At 36.0% G+C, this 22766-nt stretch overlaps 2 long non-coding RNA genes across 2 annotated transcripts in view; both read right to left on the bottom strand.

Annotated features, from left to right (window-relative positions):
- Positions 1-234: 234 nt before the first annotated feature.
- Positions 235-22766, bottom strand: part of LOC129460125 (uncharacterized) — a 137358-nt gene continuing 114826 nt past the window's right edge. Inside the window, exon 3 of the long non-coding RNA XR_008650174.1 lies at positions 235-313. This is a non-coding gene — a long non-coding RNA (uncharacterized lncRNA). The remainder of the gene's footprint in view (positions 314-22766) is intronic.
- The window catches only part of LOC134732151 (uncharacterized), a 29525-nt gene continuing 14378 nt past the window's right edge, over positions 7620-22766 (bottom strand). Inside the window, exons 2-3 of the long non-coding RNA XR_010115034.1 lie at positions 13152-13227; positions 7620-7748 (exon numbers count right to left, since the gene is read on the bottom strand). This is a non-coding gene — a long non-coding RNA (uncharacterized lncRNA). The remainder of the gene's footprint in view (positions 7749-13151; positions 13228-22766) is intronic.

Raw genomic sequence — 22766 nt, 5'->3', positions numbered from 1 at the left:
CTAAATCTAAAATTCGAAATGATTTACAGGCTCTGGAAATTATTTGAAATAATAATTTTTAGTTTTCCTTCTTTACGCAGCACCTCAACCTCAAAGATCTACCATCCTAAAGTCATAAAAATCTTTGCACATGTATTTAACAAATAGTATATTCCTCTCATCTATTTGCAAACTTTGCAAATTTTAAGTATTATGGGTGAGAGACATGGCTTACCTTACAGAACATTGGAAAAGATAAAGCTATAAAGAGATCATCACTTCTTAGCCAGGACTAAAGCAACTCTTCTCAAATACTTTTTCATCTTCTTCATCTCTGTATAAATACATAGATAGGTAGATAGGTAGGTAAGTAGATTTTTGTTCATGCACACAAGCGCACACACACATGCACACACACACACCAACTTCTCTATGAGTTTAAATGTATTTGCTATAAGCAAAATGAGCACTCTTGAATGTTTTAAAAGGCACTCTGACTCAGAAGTAAGTTAAAATCTTCAGCACTGTGTATTTTGATGGCAGATGTTAGATTGGTATAATAATGTTATATTTGAAAATGAAAGCCATAGCAAAAACAGAGAGCATAAACTTTAAGAAGAACCAAAGAAATCAAACTACTGAAAATATCATTCAAAATTCAAGTATGTTTAAAATATTTTATTATATGTGTGAAAATGTAAGCACTGACAAGAAGCATTAAGTTGATGAAAGAGTCTCTTAATCTTCCTTGTAAACTTGTGTATCTGGCCAGCACTTCTGTAATTATATCCTAGATCACTCTCAAACTGGCAGGAACTATTGTTCACTGAAAATCCTACTGAAAACCTATTGTTCTCTTTTCTCTGTGGAGACAACCTCTTGAATTGCATCGCATCTCTGTAAAGTGCACTTACCTGGGAATTCATATTTATTTGTGTGATTGGATCATCTCACTTTTGGTCTTTCATATACTCATCCTCTATATCTGGGTATGTCAAGGCATGGGATGGCATTTTATTTCCTTCACTCTAACTTCTTTTTTTAATTTTACTTTAAATTCTGGGATACATGTGCAGAATGTGCAGGTTTTTTACATAGGTGTACATGTGCCATGGTGGTTTGCTGCACCTATTAACCAGTCATCTAGGTTTTAAGCCCTGCATGCATTAGGTATTTGTCCTAATGCTCTCCCTCCCCTTCGAAGACCCCCACCCTTCAACAGGCCCTGGTGTGTGATGTTCCCCTCCCTGTGTCCATGTGTTTTCATTGTTCAACTCCCACTTATGAGTGAGAACATCTAACTAATAATTAAACGGAAATGAGATGGGACAGTAGAGTGACTGAAAAAGTACTCCTGGGTATAGAAGGTTATAAAGTGTGTTTAAAAGTACTATAAAAAGCTTACCAGTAAATGGCCGGGCGCAGTGGCTCACGCCTGTAATCCCTGCACTTTGGGAGGCCGAGGCGGGCAGATCACGAGGTCAGGAGACCGAGATCATCCTGGCTAACAAGGTGAAACCCCGTCTCTACTAAAAATACAAAAAAAAAAAAAAAAAAAAAAAAGCCGGGCGCAGTGGTGGGCGCCTGTAGTCCCAGCTACTCGGGAGGCTGAGGCAGGAGAATGGCATGAACCAAGGAGGAGGAGCTTGCAGCGAGCCGAGAACGCGCCACTGCACTCCAGCCTGGGCAACAGAGTGAGACTCCGTTTCAAAAAAAAAAAGGTTACCAGTAAATAAGACGTATTCAAATGATCTAGACTACCGTTGTTAGAAAAAAATTAATAATGGAAGATTGTAAAATGACATACTTGATTCTGAGGACATTCTTTTTTCATTTATTTAAGAAATGTTTATTAAGCAACTACTGCAACTACTGGGAAATACACTGGGTTTCATAAGTAAACAAAAATAAAATATACACATAAATAAGCAATCCCTATGCAATGAGATACTTAATGAAAAAGTGTGATTGCAAGCACCTAAGAAGAACACTAGGTAGCTTTAATTTGAAAAACATAGCGTGGATCATTTGTAACAAATGCAGTTAGTACCCTACTTACCTCTCTTTAACCTTACCATTTGAATGACTGTTGTCCGACTTGCAACTAATGGTATCTGAATCCTTTAACTAGAAGACTTAGGAGGGGAGGAAAACCATTGTGGCAAGGGCCTATCAAGCCAAAAATACCAGAAAATTAACAATACTCCCTCACTCCTCCAGAAGCAGCCCTCAATCAATGACTAACAGGAGTCAGAGGTTAAAGACTGCAGTTTATTTGTCTCTTTTGTGAAATAACTCTGAGAGTTGTATGTTATATAATTTCCCAGAGCTTTCTGCAGATTTGAACTCCAGTCACGCATAACAGCTGCTAACTTCTGTTTCCTTCCCTTCTTTGCCTCACCACTTTCCTACAAGTACTTCCTGGACCTCCCAAATAAGCTATTCTCCCTCCAATCTTCATTTCAAGGTCTGCTTCTGGAGAATGCAAACAAAAACACCATCTAATCTAACAATTTCAAAAGTGGTGGAACCTCTATTATAATAGGAATTATAGCAGTTACATGTTTTTAAAAATATATACTAAATATTTATATGATCTAAAGCTAGCAAACGCTCCTCTTCTTTGTCTTGTATCCTGAGTCTGCTGATATTTTCTCTTACTGCTGTGTGATAATGAAACTCTGAGCCCAGAAGATAGTATCTTTTTGAAAGTTCGAAACAGCAAGACAGAAAGAGTATATCTGGGTCATGTTTAGGAATAACTTAACAGCCAGCTAGATTCTCAAAGTTGTTCCTTACAAAAAAAAAAAAAAAAGGGGGAGGTGTTCTTGACTTGGGGATTCTCTTTTTTTATTTTTTATTTATTATTTATTATTATTATACTTTAGGTTTTAGGGTACATGTGCACAATGTGCAGGTTTATTACCTATCTATCAATGTGCCATGTTGTTTTGCTGCACCCATTAACTCATCATTTAGCATTAGGTATATCTCCTAATGCTGTCCCTCTCCCCTCCCCCGTCCCCCCACCCCACAACAGTCCCCGGAGTGTGATGTTCCCCTTCCTGTGTCCATGAGTTCTCATTGTTCAATTCCCACCTATGAGTGAGAACATGCGGTGTTTGGTTTTTTGTCCTTGTGATAGTTTACTGAGAATGATGTTTTCCAGTTTCATCCATGTCCCTACAAAGGACATGAACTCATCATTTTTTATGGCTGCATAGTATTCCACGGTGTATATGTGCCACATTTTCTTAATCCAGTCTATCGTTGTTGGACATTTGGGTTGGTTCCAAGTCTTTGCTATTGTGAATAGTGCCGCAATAAACATACGTGTGCATGTGTCTTTACAGCAGCATGATTTATAGTCCTTTGGGTATATACCCAGTAATGGGATGGCTGGGTCAAATGGTATTTCTAGTTCTAGATCCCTGAGGAATCGCCACACTGACTTCCACAATGGTTGAACTAGTTTACAGTCCTACCAACAGTGTAAAAGTGTTTCTATTTCTCCACATCCTCTCTAGCACCTGTTGTTTCCTGACTTTTTAATGATGGCCATTCTAACTGGTGTCAGATGGTATCTCACTGTGGTTTTGATTTCCATTTCTCTGATGGCCAGTGATGATGAGCATTTTTGCATGTGTTTTTTGGCTGCATAAATGTCTTCTTTTGAGAAGTGTCTGTTCATGTCCTTTGCCCACTTTTTGATGGGGTTGTTTGTTTTTTTCTTGTAAATTTGTTTGAGTTCATTGTAGATTCTGGATATTAGCCCTTTGTCAGATGAGTAGGTTGCAAAAATTTTCTCCCATTCTGTAGGTTGCCTGTTCACTCTGATGGTAGTTTCTTTTGCTGTGCAGAAGCTCTTTAGTTTAATGAGATCCCATTTGTCAATTTTGCCTTTTGTTGCCATTGCTTTTGGTGTTTTAGACATGAAGTCCTTGCCCACGCCTATGTCCTGAATGGTATTGCCTAGATATTCTTGTAGGATTTTAATGGTTTTAGGTCTAACATTTAAGTCTTTAATCCATCTTGAATTAATTTTTGTATAAGATGTAGGGAAGGGATCCAGTTTCAGCTTTCTACATATGGCTAGCCAGTTTTCCCAGCACCATTTATTAAATAGGGAATCCTTTCCCCATTTCTTGTTTTTGTCAGGTTTGTCAAAGATCAGATAGTTGTAGATATGCGGCATCATTTCTGAGGACTCTGTTCTGTTCCATTGATCTATGTCTCTGTTGTGGTACCAGTACCATGCTGTTTTGGTTACTGTAGCCTTGTAGTATAGTTTGAAGTCAGGTAGCGTGATGCCTCCAGCTTTGTTCTTTTGGCTTAGGATTGACTTGGCAATGCGGGCTCCTTTTTGGTTCCATATGAACTTTAAAGTAGTTTTTTCCAATTCTGTGAAGAAAGTCATTGGTAGCTTGATGGGGATGACATTGAATCTATAAATTACCTTGGGCAGTATGGCCATTTTCAGGATATTGATTCTTCCAACCCATGAGCATGGAATGTTCTTCCATTTGTTTGTATCCTCTTTTATTTCATTGAGCAGTGGTTTGTAGTTCTCCTTGAAGAGGTCCTTCATGTCCCTTGTAAGTTGGAATCCTAGGTATTTTATTCTCTTTGAAGGAATTGTGAATGGGAGTTCACTCATGATTTGGCTCTCTGTTTGTCTGTGATTGGTGTCCAAGAATGCTTGTGATTTTTGTACATTGATTTTGTATCCCGAGACTTTACTGGAGTTGCTAATCAGCTTAAGGAGATTTTGGGCTGAGACGATGGTGTTTTCTAGATATACAATCAGGTCATCTGCAAACAGGGACAATTTGACTTCCTCTTTTCCTAATTGAATATCCTGTATTTCCTTCTCCTGCCTGATTGCTCTGGCCAGAATTTCCAGCACTATGTTGAATAGGAGCGGTGAGAGAGGGCATCCCTGTCTTGTGCCAGTTTTCAAAGGGAATGCTTCCAGTTTTTGCCCATTCAGTATGATATTGGCTGTGGGTTTGTCATAGATAGCTCTTATGATTTTGAGATACGTCCCATCAATACCTAATTTATTGAGAGTTTTTAGCATGAAGGGCTGTTGAATTTTGTCAAATGCCTTTTCTGCATCTATTGAGATAATCATGTGGTTTTTGTCTTTGGTTCTGTTTATATGCTGGATTACATTTATTGATTTGCATATGTTGAACCAGCCTTGCATCCCAGGGATGAAGCCCACTAGATTATGGTGTATAAGCTTTTTGATGTGCTGCTGGATTCGGTTTGCCAGTATTTTATTGAGGATTTTTGCATCAATGTTCATCAAGGATATTGGTCTGAAATTCTCTTTTTTGGTTATGTCTCTGCCAGGCTTTGGTATCAGGATGATGCTGGCTTCATAAAATGTGTTAGGGAGGATTACCTCTTTTTCTATCGATTGGAATAGTTTCAGAAGGAATGGTACCGGTTCCTCCTTGTACCTCTGGTAGAATTCGGCTGTGAATCCATCAGGTCCTGGACTCTTTTTGGTTGGTAAGCTATTGATTATTGCCACAATTTCAGAGCCTGTTATTGGTCTATTCAGAGATTCAACTTCTTCCTGGTTTAGTCTTGGGAGAGTGTATTTGTCGAGGAATTTATCCATTTCTTCTAGATTTTCTAGTTTATTTGCATAGAGGTGTTTGTAGTATTCTCTGATGGTAGATTGTATTTCTGTGGGATCGGTGGTGATGTCCCTTTTTTCATTTTTTATTGCATCTATTTGATTCTTCTCTCTTTTCTTCTTTATTAGTCTTGCTAGTGGTCTATTAATAAGAATTTGAATTTTCTTTCTTTTAGCTAAATCTTCATAGCCCAGTGCTTTTCAACAATGATTAAGTAACACCAAGATTATCTTGTTATTGTAAATTTTATCACAAAATGTTTTGATGGAAAGGAAAACAAAATATATTCAACTAACTTTCTAAATATTTGGGTGAAATAAGGACATTTCAATATAAAAAGGGAGAGAAAACTTAGAAGTTGTAGGATTCTATCCTTTACTTACTCTGCACACCTCTAGCAAATATTTGAAAAATGCAGATACTTAGATTATGTCCCTTTATAACCTATTCTACTCTCAGAGAAACAATATTGAAATGTCTACCAATTGGTCTCACTCTCCCCCCAATTAACTATATTAAACACTACATCTCCTTTTCTGGCATTGCAACTGAACACTCTGAAGAAAGTCACTTAAATTCTATCCAAGGCTTTTTGGTGTGACTTTTAGTCATAAAAATTTGAAACTAGAAAACAATGAGAATTACAGACATTGATATGAAATATGTGTGTGTGTGTGTGTGTGTATATATATATATATATACACACATAATATATATATTTTCCAATCTTGTTAAGAAAAAAAATGATACTCTGTCACTAGATGAAAATCTTCCTTCTGCAAGACCCTCAAGCCCTCATTGAGCTGAGAATCATAACATTTGCCAAAATATAACTTTATAATTTTCCCCAAGTATACCTGGAATTGCTGAGATGCACATATTAAAATTATATACACTTAAGAGGCTTTAATACTTCTTTGTGCGTATTTATGTTGCATAAAGAAAAATGTAGAGAGAAGAAAAGAATTATATTACAACTGTCAAATGTATACTGCAGTGAAAAAAGAACTTATCTGCAAAGATGTGCTTCATCTCTACAATAAGATGGTTATTTTTCTAGATGACTCAAATGGTTTTCTGCAGTTTTAACAACTTCCTCTTATTAATATAGGGCACATGAATACTGAGTGCCCAAATAGTTACGAGAGCAGCAGCAGCAACAGCAACAATAATAAAAATAACTTCCATTTTTTGAACTCTAAATATGTGCCAGAGAATTTTCTAAGCCCTGTACCTCTAAACATCTACTAACACATTTCATTCCCACCACAGAGATAAATACAATCAATATCTGCATTATGCATGAGGAAAGTGAGACACAGAAGGATTCATTAACTTGCCCAAAGACACATAGCTCTAAATGGCAAAGCTAAGATTTGAATGCAGGCAGTATGAATTATGACCATTGTGCTACTCTAAATGCAGTCATATTACAAGAATTTCAAGGGTATAAAAATTATAGCAACAAAATTTTACAATAAGGCATAATATTGAGCAATAGCCTTAACCCGTTATCCCTTTTCTCTGGAGTGACTCGATATGAAAATGTGAAAAGAATAATACAAACACTTATAGTTACTTTGGAAGAAAGGAAATTAAGTTTGCTTGGCAGAATGTTACCTTGTCAGCATACTAGAGACAGGACAGAGCCTCCTGAGGACTAGGATGTGGAAAAATATTCCACCTTTGGCTTTAAAAGATGAGGTTTTCAAATAAATGTTTGAACACATAGTAAGTGCATGTTTCTCAGATTTGATGTTATTCATTAATGATGAAACAAAGATACTAGTAGAAGAAATGCACCTTTACGAATTATCAGAGGTAAGAAACCTGAGATTACGAATCCGACTGGATTAAAAATATGACAGAAACTAGAAACATTTCATGAGATGAACAAAAGAGATTTTATTAAAATTAATGAGTCTTATCCCAATGTTGAAAGAACTGAGGTTTTGCCTATTAGACTTATAGTTAAATTGATCTATTTTTCCCTACTCTTGAAGTATTATCAGTTATCATGGCTAAATGTATCCCCCAACACGTCCTTACTGACATTTGTGGATCAGCAATGCCACAGCCAATTCATCACTTGACTCTCATATGGTCTAAATTCTGAACCTATGATCAAAAGGGGAAAAAAATAAAATAAAATACTGACAATATTGATAGTGTTTCTGTCCTAAGTTGTTTTTAAAATAGAAAAATAATAATATATGTCATAAAAATATTTTTCCTCTTCAAAATACAGACATGTTGAAATAGACTTTCACAGTGGCAAGGATATGAGAATGGGGAACAAACGAAAGGGTAGCATAAAGTACTGTGTTCAGTAGTCAACACTGTTTGTCAATCAATATGGACTTGTTTAATGAATTCTCAAATGTCATCATTAAGAGAAATGAGCATCTATTATTTCAGTATGTAAAATGAATTAATTCTCTGTCAATCCAGGAGAGCTTTGACAACTCTCATTTTTAGACCTATCATTATTATGCACACTGATATAAGAATAAGGTGTATTTTCACTTTAAGCAAAGCATCTATAGACATATGTAGTAAGTGCCTCTCTGGCTGGCATGCATGGTCCGTTTTTGCTATAAATTCTTCTTGATTTTTGATACAAGTATTACATTACTTTGGTAAGCAAGCTCATTTAATATTACTAAAAATAAACCAAACAGACTTGGTTGAAATAAGTTACTTCAGAGCAGGAGAAGCAGAGGCACAATGTAACCGAAAGGCTATAGGCTTTGCTGTCAGAGAAACTAGGATTTCTATGTGATTTTGAGCTAGTTATTTAACCATGAGATTAGGTTTACTCAACTAGAAAACAGAGGTAATATGTATCTCATAACAGATGCTGTGGAGATTGAATGATATTCATATGCCAGAGCTGTATGTGTTGTTAAATTATGTTTAACCTAAAACTGCCTCCTTACATACTTTAAGTTTGACCTAAAGGTTTCTCCATACATAGTGAACAGTGACCTAACTGAATCTGTAAACAGACTGTAATGTACTCCTGTAACAAGTAGCCAAGTCTCAGCCAATCACAGCAGCTGAATTTTGGCCAATCACAGGCAGCTGACTGTTCAAACCATGTTCAAAGAAGGCAAAAGCCCAGCACTAACCAATCCAGATGTTTCTGTACCTCATTTCCGTTTTCTGTACATCACTTTCATTTTTTTGTCCATAAATGTTATTTGACCATGTGGTAACCCTGGAATCACTCTGAATCTATTCTGGTTCTAGGGGCTGTCCAAATTTCATTTTTTCTTTTTACTCGATTAAACTATGTTAAATTAAATTTGTCCAAAGTTTTTCTTTTAACAATGTTCAACATTTCATGTTAAACAGACTTGGGAATGACAAAATTGATAATGATTGAATAATCAAATTAAAATTTAGAGCTTTTGTATATTGTGAATGGAATGAAAAGAAATAGGCGTTTTAGCCAGCCCCCAACAAAGCTGTTTCTTAACATTCCTTATAAATTGGTATATAATTTTCAAAATGTAAAAAGGAAACTCAATTAGAAAAAAAATCTGACCTAATGAAATCTAATTATATCTAAAATTCAACATACTGACATAATACTTTTGTTTGTATACCAAGTTCAGATGGAAGTTAGAATGGCCTATCTTTTCTGCATTGCAGAAAGACATAGCACATATTCAAGTTCATGACAGTGCTAGACAACTTTTTCTAAATGATTGGTTATTTTTATCAATGTAATTCACACACATACTTTAAAATAAAATAACACAATAAAGAAAATTCTAGAGAGGAAAAAACTGGCTTTCAATGTCATGTCTCAGCATTACTACCATGCCACTGACTGTCTTGCATTTGATGAGTTCCCAGAATTCCTTAGAGTGACTTTCTCTCATTTCTCTTAACTTGTCCCCTCTCCCCATGCCCCCTCACTCAGCATGTTATTTCCAAGTACTTGGTGGAGTCCTGAATATATTAAAAAGCAGTTAATGCAATCTTGCTCTGTGGCTAGAGGTCCTTGGGATTTTAATGCTTGAACCAGGCCCCACTCAACTAAAAGAAGTTAAAAACTTTAACTGATTTCTTGCTACCCAATTCTATGGCGATTTTTCTTTCTTCTGCTGCTTCACCAAGGACAGAAGCAATTATGATTTTTCGAAGAGGGTTGCATATTCTGCATTTTAGTTAATTTGGATTTCTTCTCTTTGGCTTTCTGATATATTCAAGAAAACTATGATGTTACATCTTTTACAGCTTTTACTCTGTGTTAGGGTGTAATTGATGGTAACTTGCCATCTTTATGTCTACATCCTAACCATACAAAGAATACTTATCTTCAGTTTTAAAGATTATTTTCACTGAAAGTAGGATTTAAGGGTAACTGATATTTTATTTCAAAATTCAGCAATGTAATTCCCCATCTTCTTTCATCATTTATTTTGACAAATTATTTGTCATTGTTATTTTTTTCTCCCATGAAAGGAAGTCTCTTTTTTCTCCTGGTTGCCTACAAAGTTTACTCTTTTTTGTTTTCTTTTGGCAATATTATTATGGTGTGCCTCAGTGTGATTTTTCTTTTCTTTTTTTTCATGCAGCACATGATCTACAGTTCTTCATGAATCTCTGAGTTCATGTCTTTCAACAGTTTTGGACAATTTTTAGACATTTAATATTCTGCCCCATTTGCTCTCTCCCTTTCTTCTAGGAATACCTTTTACTATGAGGAAAAAAAGATATGTATTTTCACTTTTTTCAAAATTCTTCATAATCAATTTTATACATTTGTATTCTTTCTAGATTTTCAGATTTATAACTTATATTAATATGTCTTCTACTATACCGATTCAGTTTCTCTTGTATATAGTTTGCTTTTAGTAATTTTAGTAATTATATTTATTATATTGTTCAGGTGTGAAATTTTCATTTGGTTAATTTTTAGATTTATATTTTCTAGTGACATTCTCAATTTTTCATCTTTCTCCATAATTTTTCTAGATTTTTAAGCATATTAGTCATAGTTATTTTAAAGAACTGAGTCTGATAACTTCTTATGAGTATTCACTTAGAGTCTATTTATATTGTGATATGGTCATATATTCCTGACTCTATGCAGTGCTAGTCACCTGTATTAAAATTAAAAATATAGAGTCTTAAAATAATTTATTCTCTAAGACAATGTTTCCCCATCCTATCCCCGAGTGAGAGTTTATTTCTTGAATTCAATCTAGAACTAAAATAAATCACATCTTGGTAGAAGCTTTAATAAATCTTTATTTTCCTTGTGTTTGCCAACTATTTACTTTAGGGCTTCTCCTTCTACTTCTTATCCCTCTATTTAAAAGTAATAACAAACAAACAAATTCTTGGATTTGTTTGGGTTATTTCATTGCAGGTGTACAGAACCCAATTCCAATTAACTTGGTAAGAAACATGTAATTTCTTGCAGAATTAAAGAGCAGATAAAGGACCAGGCTTGTAACAAATGATAGGCAACATCTCATGAAATAGGTTAGTGCTGGGTGGATAAATTAATTAACAATCAGATTCAAGTTTCTTGCCATGAGTCTATTAAAATACAATGTCTTATTTTTCTAACTTTTAAATTTTTTATTAGATAGCAATTTCTTGGATTTTTTTTAAAGCCCAATTTTATAAGTTGGGATAATTTACTAACAAGTTAAGGAGAAGAACGTGGAACCTCCAAGAACATAAGGGAAGGCATGTAAATTTGTCTTTGACTAAAAAATATTTCTTATAAATGAGTACAAGGCAAAAGCCCAAATATTAATATTTCCTAGTATTATCTCATAATGCAAATGTCATTGTTTACAAAAAACCATTTTACATTCAGGACACAAAAATAGAAAATGAAATATCTGTTATCTGAAGCCAAAAGAAACACCCAAATTTATTTCCAGGATGGCTAGTTATTTTTGGTATTTCTAGAAGGCTCACTAAGATCTAAAATTTTATGACTAAGGTATATTTTAAAAGATTTATTTGAAACACAAGATACATTGAATTCAAATGATTCATGGTTTTTTCATGTGATATATTTGAGTTAATCTAGAAAAATTATAATGTGCATAAATAGTACTGACATTTAGAAATATTAAGAAACATTTACTTTCTGTAGTATGAATCACTGAATGTTATAGCTGAAGGGGACATTAGAGGTCAAATAAACTTAGCATATTATTTTATATGAACTATGCTGCATAAAACTGCTGAGTCAGTAAGAACTGTGTATGGCAATGATTCACTTTTGGTTTTACAGATTCTGAGATTGTTGGGCCTTAGGTCATGGCTCATGATATATTTCTTTAATCAAATAATTCTCATTAGTAAGATAATTTTTTAAAATGTATTTAATAGGCCTATTAAGTGAATTATCTTTTTTATATGGCTCTAGAGACCCATGGAGAAAGCAGTTGAGCACTATCACTAGGAGTTATTGATATTCATGCTAATGCTTTCTAATATAATGACAAAATGCATGTTAAATACTTATAAATAATATAAACCTTTACACAGAAACAGGATAGGGTTAAGCATTCTAAATGTTAAAACTGAATAACCTGTAAGCCACTGCCACCAAACTTAGCCTTAAGGAACTTCTCTGCTGGCAGAGCTTTACACTTTATCATTAGAATAACAACAATTGCAGCACAAAATATCAGGTTATTTGTTCAAGATCTCACACTATAAGTTAAATGGCAGATCTAGGAAGACTACTTACTCTCATATCCAAACACTGTGATATGTAACTCTCATGGGAGGGACAGTTTTTTAACAAGGGATATTTGCATTGTTTTGTATATTAATGGTGTGTTCTAAAGAAGCACTTTATTCCTGTCCTTGAAGAGCTTATAGTCAAGTTGGCAGATAGCATGCAAATTTGAAATGTTTTTAAATTATTCAATGTACATGCATATTAGCATAGTAAAAAGTGATTGTGTGAGAATTGGCAAATTATGTAGGGTTAATTTAGTACTTTGTGAAGACAAATTTTAAATCAGGTTTTGACAATGATAAAGATGAATGGAGATATTAGGGGAAAGTCTTTGTTAAAAACACAAAGCGGGGAATGCATGAGTGTTCCTTAGAGCTTAGTAAAATTGTTTCATAGATGAGGATAGACAAGTGGAGAAGTAGTTATTGGGGAACTAGAATGCCACTCAGAAGGCCTTATATTTGTCGGATTAGGAAATACTAAAACAAAACCACTGTAGTTTCCTTAGCAGGAACATTGCACAGTGAAAATGGATCAAGAAAAGAGTATTTCGACTATAGTAAATATCATACTTTAAGAAAAAACAGAGCACTTGCATAGCAAATAGCAATTTTTAACATTCTCATTATTCTTCACAACTACCATTTTTGGCTTTAAGTACTAACTGTTCTCTTGCATTTATATTCTTTTTTTCCCCCCTAATAATAGAACCTCTAAGTTTTAGTTACAAGATGATAACCTAGCAAGATATATTTCTTAGTCTTTTTTTAGTGTAGGTGTGTCCATGTACTCACTTTGGGCCAATGGTATACGAAAGAATTATATGAGCAAGCTCTGGATCATGAATTTTCTTCTTCACCTTCTTCTGGTCTGGAAGGTGGATATGGATGCAAGTTAGCATTAATGATATGATCAAGAACAGAACACCTGGAGATAATAGAGCAAAGTGAAAAGAACCTGGATTCCTAAATGTTTTTATGGGTCAGATCATTTTCACCAACCTTGAACAATTCACTTTTATACTGGTTCGTGTAAAATTTCAGCAGTATAGCTTGGACACTAAAACACTAATTCAGAAATTAGTACCTAGTAGTGGGGTTTTGCAGCAATAAAAGTTTAAAATATCTGACATTGTCTTTGTGTTCTGACAGCAGGCAGAGAAAGGGTATACCATATGCCGATATGCCAGTGACACTTGTCATGTGGAAAAACACTTGAACTATAAGTAGTGATAATTGGGAGTAATACCAAATGTTTTTGAACTTGTAGCTGTATGAGAGGAGGCTAGAAAAACGGAGCTCCTTCCTTGCTAATTATAGCAAAATCCTATTAAAAAAAGAGATAAGCCCAAGCAAGAATCTGCCAGTTTGCAGGCAAGGTGGAAGCAAGGTTCTCTCTACCTGTGGCCTGTAATTTAAATTACTGAGAATCAGAGACTCAGAGACATGGAAAAGCCAATATTTCTGTATTTTAAACAGCAGAAGATAAGATTGTCACTCAAAGCCTTTCCTGGTCAGACATGGTCAGCCTAGATTTAAAAAAAAAAAAAAAAAAAAAAAAACAGATTTAGGGTACTATCCTTCCATTTGAACCTATTGTTTCATTTGGCAACCACTCCTGAACTGTGGGAGACAAGGAGGAGAAACTTAAAGGTGCGATAATGGCTGCCCAATGTAATTAATTCCCTCACTGAAAACAAACAAAAAAAAAGTAGGTAAAATGGGGAGGCAAGAATGAGCACTGAAGATCTGCAAGAATGTTCCTGGACCAAACTGAGGGTTGGGCTACTATTTTTCGCATCCCAATAACGAGATGCAGATAAACTGGGGAAGAAGAGAGTTGTTATTTCTGTTACTGGTTACAGAGAGAAGGCCTGGAAATTATTGGCAGGCCAACTCAAAATTACAAAGATTTCCGGAGCTTATATACATTCTAAGCTATATGTCTATGTGTAAGTGTGCATTTATCTAAAGACATAAGTGATTAACTTCTTTTAGTCTATAACTAAGATGGGAGTCCTGAAGACCTTCCTCTGGAGCCTCAGTAAATTTATTTAATCTAAATGGGTCCAGGTGCTGGGATGATTACCCTTATCTTGTCTCCTGCTAAATCATGGATTGGGGAGTTTCTTTAGACCCCCAATAAACTTATTTGTGGAGGCCTGGGGAGTTTCTTCAGACCCATAATAAAACCTGTTTAATTCTAAATGGGTCCTGTTAAGAATTCCTTCCTTATTTTGTCATACTTTAAGGCCCAGGAAAGGCCTAGGCAAAACTCTTGATGGGCTTTTATTACAGGCCAGCCTTTGTATAAAGATATTGGCTTTTAATATTTAACTTAACCACTCAGTATTGAAACAGTTGTTAGTGAGACCTGACCTGCCACAAGGACAACAGGGGATATCCTAGCTGATTTTTGACTAAAATCCTGTAACCAGAATACAATATCAGAAAACAAAAATAGGTGTTCTCGTTGCTTTTTAGTTCTAAAAACCATGTTTTATTGTTTGAACCTTGTTTTGTCACATGTGCTCTAGAAACCATCTTCATCAGAGCCACTTGAAAGGCTGGGTAAATCAAATCTTGGGTCTCTCCTCCTAACACCTAACAAGTCAGATCACTGCTGGTGGACGTGAAAACTTTTTTTTTTGAAACAAACACCCCAGTTGATTGTTATGCACACTAAAGCTTTGAAACACCTTTTTTTAAAAAATAAGAATATTAAATATAAGCCCACGTCTGTTATTTTTATTTATATGGCAATAAACACTGTCAATGACAAGCAGACACTGAGCATATTTGATGAGACTGAAAATAGAAGTAACAGTTATTTTAAAATATCTATTATTCACACAGGTATATGATTATTAATCTACAGGCTGTCAAATAACTGTATGACTATATTTTCTTTTTTCTAACTTTTAAGTCAGGGTACATGTGCAGGTTTATTATATAGGTATATATAATATATATTGTGTATATATAACGTATATAACTCATGTATAACAATATATAAACTTGTGTCATGGGGGTTTGTTGTAGAGATTATTTTGTCACACAGGTATTAAGTCTAGTACTCATTAGTTATTTTTCCTGATCCTCTCTCTCCTCCCATCCTTCGCCTTCCAATAGGCCCCTATATGCAGTGTGTGTTGTTCCCTTCTATATGTCCATATGTTTTCATCATTTAGCTCCCACTTATAAGTGAGAACATGTGGTATTTTGTTTTCTGTCCCTGTGTTAGTTTGCTAAGAATAATAAATGGCCTCCAGCTCCATCCATGTTCCTGCAAACGACATGATTCCTTCATTTTTATGACTGCATAATATTCCATGGTGTATATATACCACATTTTTATCCAGTCTAACATTGATGGGCATTTAGGTTGATTCCACATCTTTGTTATAATGAATTGTGCTACAATGAACACACATCTGCATGTGTCTTTATAATAGAATGATTCATATTCCTTTGGATATATCCCAGTACTGAGATTGTTTGGTTGAATGGTGTATCTCTTTATAGGTCTTTGAGGAATTGCCATACTGTCTTTCACAATCGTTGAACTAATTTACACTACCACCAATGTTGTATAAACATTCCTTTTGCTCCACAACCTCACCAGCATCTGTTACTTTGTTCTTTTTAATAATAGATATTTTGACTGGTATGAGATGGTGTTTCACTGTGGTTTTGATAGATTTCTTTTTTCATATGATTGTTGGCTACGTGCATGCCTTCTTTTGAGAAGTGTCTGTTCATGTTCTTTGACCTTTGCCAGATGCATAGTTTGCAAAACTTTCCTCCCATTCTGTAGGTGGTCTGTTTACTCAGTTGATAGTTCCCTTTGCTGTGCAGAATCTCTTTAGTTCAGCTATATCCCATTTGTTAATTTTTGCTTTTGTTGCAATTGCTTTTGACATCTTCGTCATTAAATTTTTGCCCATTCCTTTGTACTGAATGATATTGCTTAGGCTGTCTTCTAGGGTTTTCATAATTTGGGTTTCACATTTAAGAATTTAATCCATCTTAAGTTAATTTTTGTATATGGTATGAGGGAGGGGTTCCAGTTTCAATCTTCTGCATATGGCTAGCCAGTTATCTCAGCACTATTTATTAAATAGGGAATTCTTTCCCCTTTGCTTGTTTTTGTCAGGTTTTTCAAAGATCAGATAGTTGCAGGTGTGAGGCCTTATTTCTGGGTTCTCTATTCTGTTCCATTGGTCTATGTGTATTTTTTTTTTGTACCAAGTATGTTTGGGCTACTGCAGTCCTATAGTATAGTTTGAAGTAAAGTGATGCCTCCCGCTTTGCTCTTTTTGTTTAGGATTGCCTTGGCCATTCTGGGTCTATTTTGGTTTCATATGAATTTTTGAATAGTTTTTTTCTAGTTCTGTGAAGAATATCAATGGTAGTTTAATAGGAATAGCATTGAATCTATAAATTGCTTTAAGCAGTGTGGTTATTTTACAGTATTGATTCTTCCTATCCATTAGCATGGAATGTTTTTCCATTTGTTTGTGACATTTCTGATTTCTTTGAGCATTGTTTTTTAGTTCTCCTTGTGGAGATCTTTCACTTCCCTTGTTAGCTGTATCCTAGGTATTTTATTCTATTTGTGGCAATTGTGAATGAGAGTGCCTTTCTGATCTGACTCTCCACTTGACTGTTGTTGGTGTATAGGAACATTAGTGACTTTTGGGCATTGATTTTGTATTCTGAGACTTTGCTGAAGTTGTTTATTAGCTTCAAAAGCTTTTGGGCTGAGACAATGGGTCTTTCTAGATATAGGATTATGTCATCTGTAAGCAGGATATTTTGACTTCCTCTCTTCCTATTTAGATGCCCTTGCTTTTTCTTGCCTCATTGCCTTGTCCAGGATTTCCAGTCATATGTTGAATGGGAGTGATGAGAGAGGGCATTCTTATCTTGTGCTGGTTTTTAAAGAGGAATGCTTCCAGCTCTGGCCCATTCAGTATGATGCTGGCTGTGGATTCATCATAGATGGCTCTTATTATTTTGAGGTATGTTCCTTCAATACCAAGTTAATTAAAAATTTTTTAACCTGAAGGGATGTTAAATGTTATTAGAAGTCTTTTCTGCACTATTGATATAATCATGTGGTTTTTGTTTTTAGTTCTGTTTATGTGATGAATCACATTTATTAATTTATGTATGTTGAACCAAACTTGCGTCTCAGGGATAAAGCCTACTTGTTCATGGTAAATAAGCTTTTTGATGTGCTGCTTGATTTGGTTTGCCAGTATTTTGTTGAGAATTTTTGCATTGATGTTTATAAAAAATATTTGTCTGCAGTTTTCTTTTTCTGTTACATCTCTGCCAAGTTTTGATATCAGGATGATGGCCTCATAGAATGAGTTAGCAAGTTTCTTCCTCCCCTCAATATTCTGGAGTAGTTCCAGCAGGAATGGTGTCAGCTCTTCTTTGTACAGGTGGTAGAATTTAGCTGTGGATCCATCTGATTTTGAGCTTTTTCTGGTTGGTAGGCTATTTATTCCTGACTTTATTTGTGAGCTCATTATTGGTCTGTTCAGGGATTTAATTGCTTCCTGTTTCAGTCTTGGCAGGGTGTATATATCCAGGAATTTATCCATTTCTTCTCAATTTTTCAGTTTATGTGCATAGAGGTATTCATAATATTCTCTGATGGTTGTTTGCCTTTCTGTGGGGTCAGTGGTAATATCCCCCTATCATTTCTGATTGACTTTATTTGAATCTTCTCCCTTTTCTTCTTTGTTAGTCTAGCTAATTTTCTATTTATTTTATGGACTTTTTCAAAAAATCCACTCCTGGATTTGTTGATCATTTGAATGGTTTTTTATGTCTCTATATCCTTCAGTTCAGCTCTTATTTCTCATCTTCTACTAGTTTTGAGATTTTATTTTCTCTTGCTTCTCTAGTTCTTTTAGTTGTGATATTAGGTTATTAACTTGAGATCTTTCTAGGTTTTTGATGTGGGCATTTAGTGCTATAAATTTCCCTTTTAATATTGCCTTAGCTGTGTCCCAGAGATTCTGGTATGTTGTATCTTTGTTCTCACTAGTTTCAAAGAACTTCTTGATATCTGCCTTAATTTCCTTTTTAACCCAAAAGTCATTCAGGAACAGGTTATTTAATTTCCATATGATTATATGGTTTCGAGTGAATTTCTTAATCTTGATAACTAATTTGATTGCACTGTGATCAAAGAATGTTTATTATGATTTCAGTTATTTTGCATTTGCTGAGGAGTGTTTTACTTTTGATTTTATGATTGATTTTATAGTATCTGCCATGTGGCAATGAGATTAATGTATATTCTGTTGTTTTGGGATGGCAACTTGTATAGGTATCTGTCAGGTCTATTTGATCCAGTGCTGAGTTCAGTTCCTGAATATCTTTGTTAATTTGCTGTCTAGATGATCTCTCTAATATTGTCAGTGGGGTGTTAAAGTCTTTGACTATTATTGTGGGGGAGTCTAAATCTTTTTGAAGGTCCCTAAGAGCTTTGTGAATCTGGGTTCTCCTGTGTTGGATGCATACAGATTTAATAAAGTTAGATATTCTTGTTGAATTGAACCCTTTACTATTATGTAATGCCCTTCTTTGTCTTTTTGATCTTTGTTGGTTTGAAGTCTGTTTTGTCAGTAACTAGGATTGCAACATCTGCTTTTTTCTATTTTCCATTTGCTTGGGATATTTTTCCCTGTCCCTCTATTTTGAGCCTATATGTGTCTTTGCATGTGAGATGGGTCTCTTGAAGACGGCATACCAAAGGGTCTTGGTTGTTTATCTAGCTTGCCACTCTTTGTCTTCTAATTGAGGCATTTAGCCCATTTAAATTATTTAAGGTTAGTATTGCTATATGTGGATTTCTTCCTGACATCATTATGTTAGCTGATTATTTTGCAGACTTGTTTATGTGTTTGCTTCATAGTGTCACTGGTCTGTACATTTCAGTGTGTTTTTGTAGTGGCTGGTAATGGTCTTTTCTTCCCATATTTAGTGCTTTTTTTCAGGACCTCTTGTAAGGCAGGTCTAGTGGCAACAAGTTTCCTCAGGATTTGCTTATCTGAAAAGAATCTCATTTTCCTTTCACTGGTGAAGCTTAGTTTGCCCAAATATGAGATTCTCGGTTGAAATTTATTTTCTTTAAGAATATACAATATTGGGCAGGGTACAGTGGCTCATGCCTGTATTCCTAGCGCTTTGGGAGGCTGAGATGGGGTGGATCACTTGAGCTCAGGAGTTTAAGCCCAGCCTGGGAAACATGGCAAAACTCCATCTCTACAAAAAATACAAAAGAAAAAAAAAATAGCCAGGCATGGTCACACACAACTATAGTCCCAGCTACTTGAGGGGCTGAGCCAAGAGGATTGTTTGAACCCAAGTGGTAAATACCACAGTGAGCTAAGATCGTGTCACTACACTACAGCCTGGGTGACAAAGTGAGATCCTGTTTCAAGGAAAAAAAAAAAAAGTTCAATATTGGGCTTCAATATCTTCTGGTTTGCAGGGTTTCTGCTGAGAGGTCTGCTGTTAGTCTGAAGGGCTTCCCTTTGTAGGTGACCTTACCTTTCTTGCTAGCTACCTTTAACATTTTTTCTTTCATTTCAACCTTGGAGAATCTGATGATTATGTGTCTTAAGGATGATTTTCTTGTAAAGTATCTTACTGGGACTCTCTGCATTTCCTGAATTTGAACGTTGGCCTCTCTAGCTAAATTGGAGAAGTTCTCATGGATAATATTTTGGAATGTGTTTTCCAAATTGGTTCCAATCTCCTCATCTCTTTCAGGGACACCAATGAGTCATAGATTCTATCTTTTTACATAATCCCAAATTTTTTGGAGTTTTCATTCATTCCTTTTCATTATTTTGTCTCTGTTCTTGTCTTACTGTCTTATTCAGAAGGGCAGTCTTCACACTCTGAGATTCCTTTCTTCATGTATCTATTCTGCTATTAATACTTGTAATTGCATTATGAAATTCTTGTGGTGTGTTTTTCTACTCTCTCAGGTCAGTTGTGCTCTTCTTTATATTGGCTATTTTGTCTGTCAGCTCTTGCAATGTTTTTCATGGCTTTTGGCTTCCCTGCACTGGGTTTCAATGCACTCCTGTAGCTGAATGATCTTCCTTCCTATTCAAATTCTCAATTCTATTTCTGTCATTTTGGCCTTCTCAGGCAAGTTCAGAACCCTTGTTGAACAGGTGATGTGGTCATTTGGAAGAAAGAAGGCACTCTGGCTTTCTGAGTTTTCAGGGTTCTTGTGCTGATTTTTTTCTCATCTTCGTTGGTTCATCTATTAATAGCTTCAATCTTTGAGGTTGCTAACCCTTAGATTTTTTTTTCTTTTTTCAGTTTTGAGGACCCTGAGGGTTTGATTGTGGCATTAGACAGATTCAGCTGACTAGCTTCATTTCTGAGAGATTTTAGGGGTCTAAAACTCAGCTGCCAACACCTGGACTGTGTGCTTTAACTCTGGGGGACTTGTATTGGGCCCCAACTTTGTTCTCTGGCTCCTAGAGGTTTGGAGTCCACTGCAGTGGAGAGGGGTTTGAGATGTGGCAGCTGTGGCAAAGGGCTAATAAGCGGTGGGTTGCCTGCTTTTCTGTGGGTGTTTACCACAATGGCAGAGGTAACAGTTGTGGGAGCAACGGCGGCTACTGCCAGATACTTTGTACATGGTCAGTTGCACTGGAGGTGGTGTAGGCTTGGGGATGTGGTACTGGTGGACACAGTTCTGGGTGGCTTCTCTGTACACCGTAAGCACACATGATCATTCAGGGTCTGGGAAGATCCACTGTTCCCTGTGCAGTGTTGGCACAAGGGCAGGGCACTGGCAGGAACAGGGTTTGCCAGCTCTGTGCCCACCAAGTCTTCATCTCCAATGGTGGTTGGTGGGGGCAGGGGGCAGACTATACTCCTGCATGCTGGTGGGGCAAGGAAACAAAAACATGCCCAGGCAGACGTGTGCCAGCAAAGCGATATAGGGAGTTGCCACAGGCCCAGGGGAAGCTGCAGTATGGGGGGGGAAGGAGCAGGCTTTTCTGTGGCCATAGGGGCTACCTCACTGGCTTCTCTACTGGTCAGGCATGGTCTTCCAGTGCAGAAGCTATGGTGTAGGCCCCAGGGCACCCAAGACTTCCCTGCAAGCAGGCACAGCTACGCTGGGGTCCCACAAGTTTGCTAATAGACCAAGGGATGTTCAGGTCAGCCCTATCTGATGGGCAAGACCACCCTGCAGAGATCAGGTCTAACTGTTCCCTTAGGGCTAAGACCTCCTATGGGAGCAAGTCAAGCCTAGGGAGATAGCTGTTCCTGGCTGTGTTCTGCTACAGATGCTCCCACATCAACTCTCTGGGCTCCACATCAGCTGGATTGCTGCCCTTATCACTTCTCTAAGCAGCTCTCCCTGCCAACTCGAGGGTCCATGGTGATCAAGGAGTCTTCTCCTGTGGGCTTCCAGAGGCCCATGGTGACAGTGGATTTCTCCAGTTCAACTCACCTGTTTCTCTGGAGCTGCTGAGGTCTGAAAATGAGTTGTGGCGTGTGGTAGCCCTGTACTGGGTTCCCAGCTTTTTTCCCCTCCAGCTCAGCTTCTGTGTCTTCCCTCTGTCTATTCTCAGTGCCTTCCCTCAAAAGATCTGTTAAAACCATGCCAGTAATCTTAGACCCCTCAGTGGGAGCTCTTCCACCTGGCTGCAACTAGTCAGTCATTTTAGATCCTACGTCTATTTTCTCAGAAGTAAACTCAACAAAATCACTTTCAGTTCTAACTTGCCATAGTTTTTATAATTAAAAATATTATATTTATTTAAAATATAAATTCTTTGGAAAAAACAATGAACAGTTTTGAAACATTTGATGAGGAAGTATGCACAGAGGCGGGGGGAGAGAGAGAAAATTTGTATAGCCCTTCCTTATTAAAAAGAATAATCTTGTTAATAAATTAATGGCAAGAGATGTGACATATTTTACAAATGAACCTTTCAGAAAAGCTTAATTTCTTATTTTTTGAGTGAGTCCCTGTCTCAAAAGAAAAAAAAATAAAAAAGCTTTCATTAAGCTTTAAATAATGATATGAAAGTTAACCTCAATGGTCTTGGTAAATGTTAATTTATGAGCCTTTTTGTTAAATGCAGAATTATCTTTGCATTCAAATAATACTTTTTATCAGGAAAGAATTAAGTTGTAAAAGAACATGGATATGAAACATGTCTTTGAAAAACTGATATTAGACATAGCAAATACAAAAATAATCCTTGGTTTTAGCTTTCTATAAATATTTAATGATAATTTTTGCCTTAGCTAATTTTTAATTGCATTAGCATGCCCTTGTGCAATACGTATATTAACCTGCACAGTTAACTCACTTATTAAATCAAATATTACTTTAAATCAAAATAT

The sequence above is a fragment of the Symphalangus syndactylus genome, chromosome 13, assembly GCF_028878055.3.
Source record: "Symphalangus syndactylus isolate Jambi chromosome 13, NHGRI_mSymSyn1-v2.1_pri, whole genome shotgun sequence".
Classification (NCBI taxonomy): domain Eukaryota; kingdom Metazoa; phylum Chordata; class Mammalia; order Primates; family Hylobatidae; genus Symphalangus; species Symphalangus syndactylus.
This window is presented reverse-complemented; position numbering and strand designations above follow the sequence as displayed.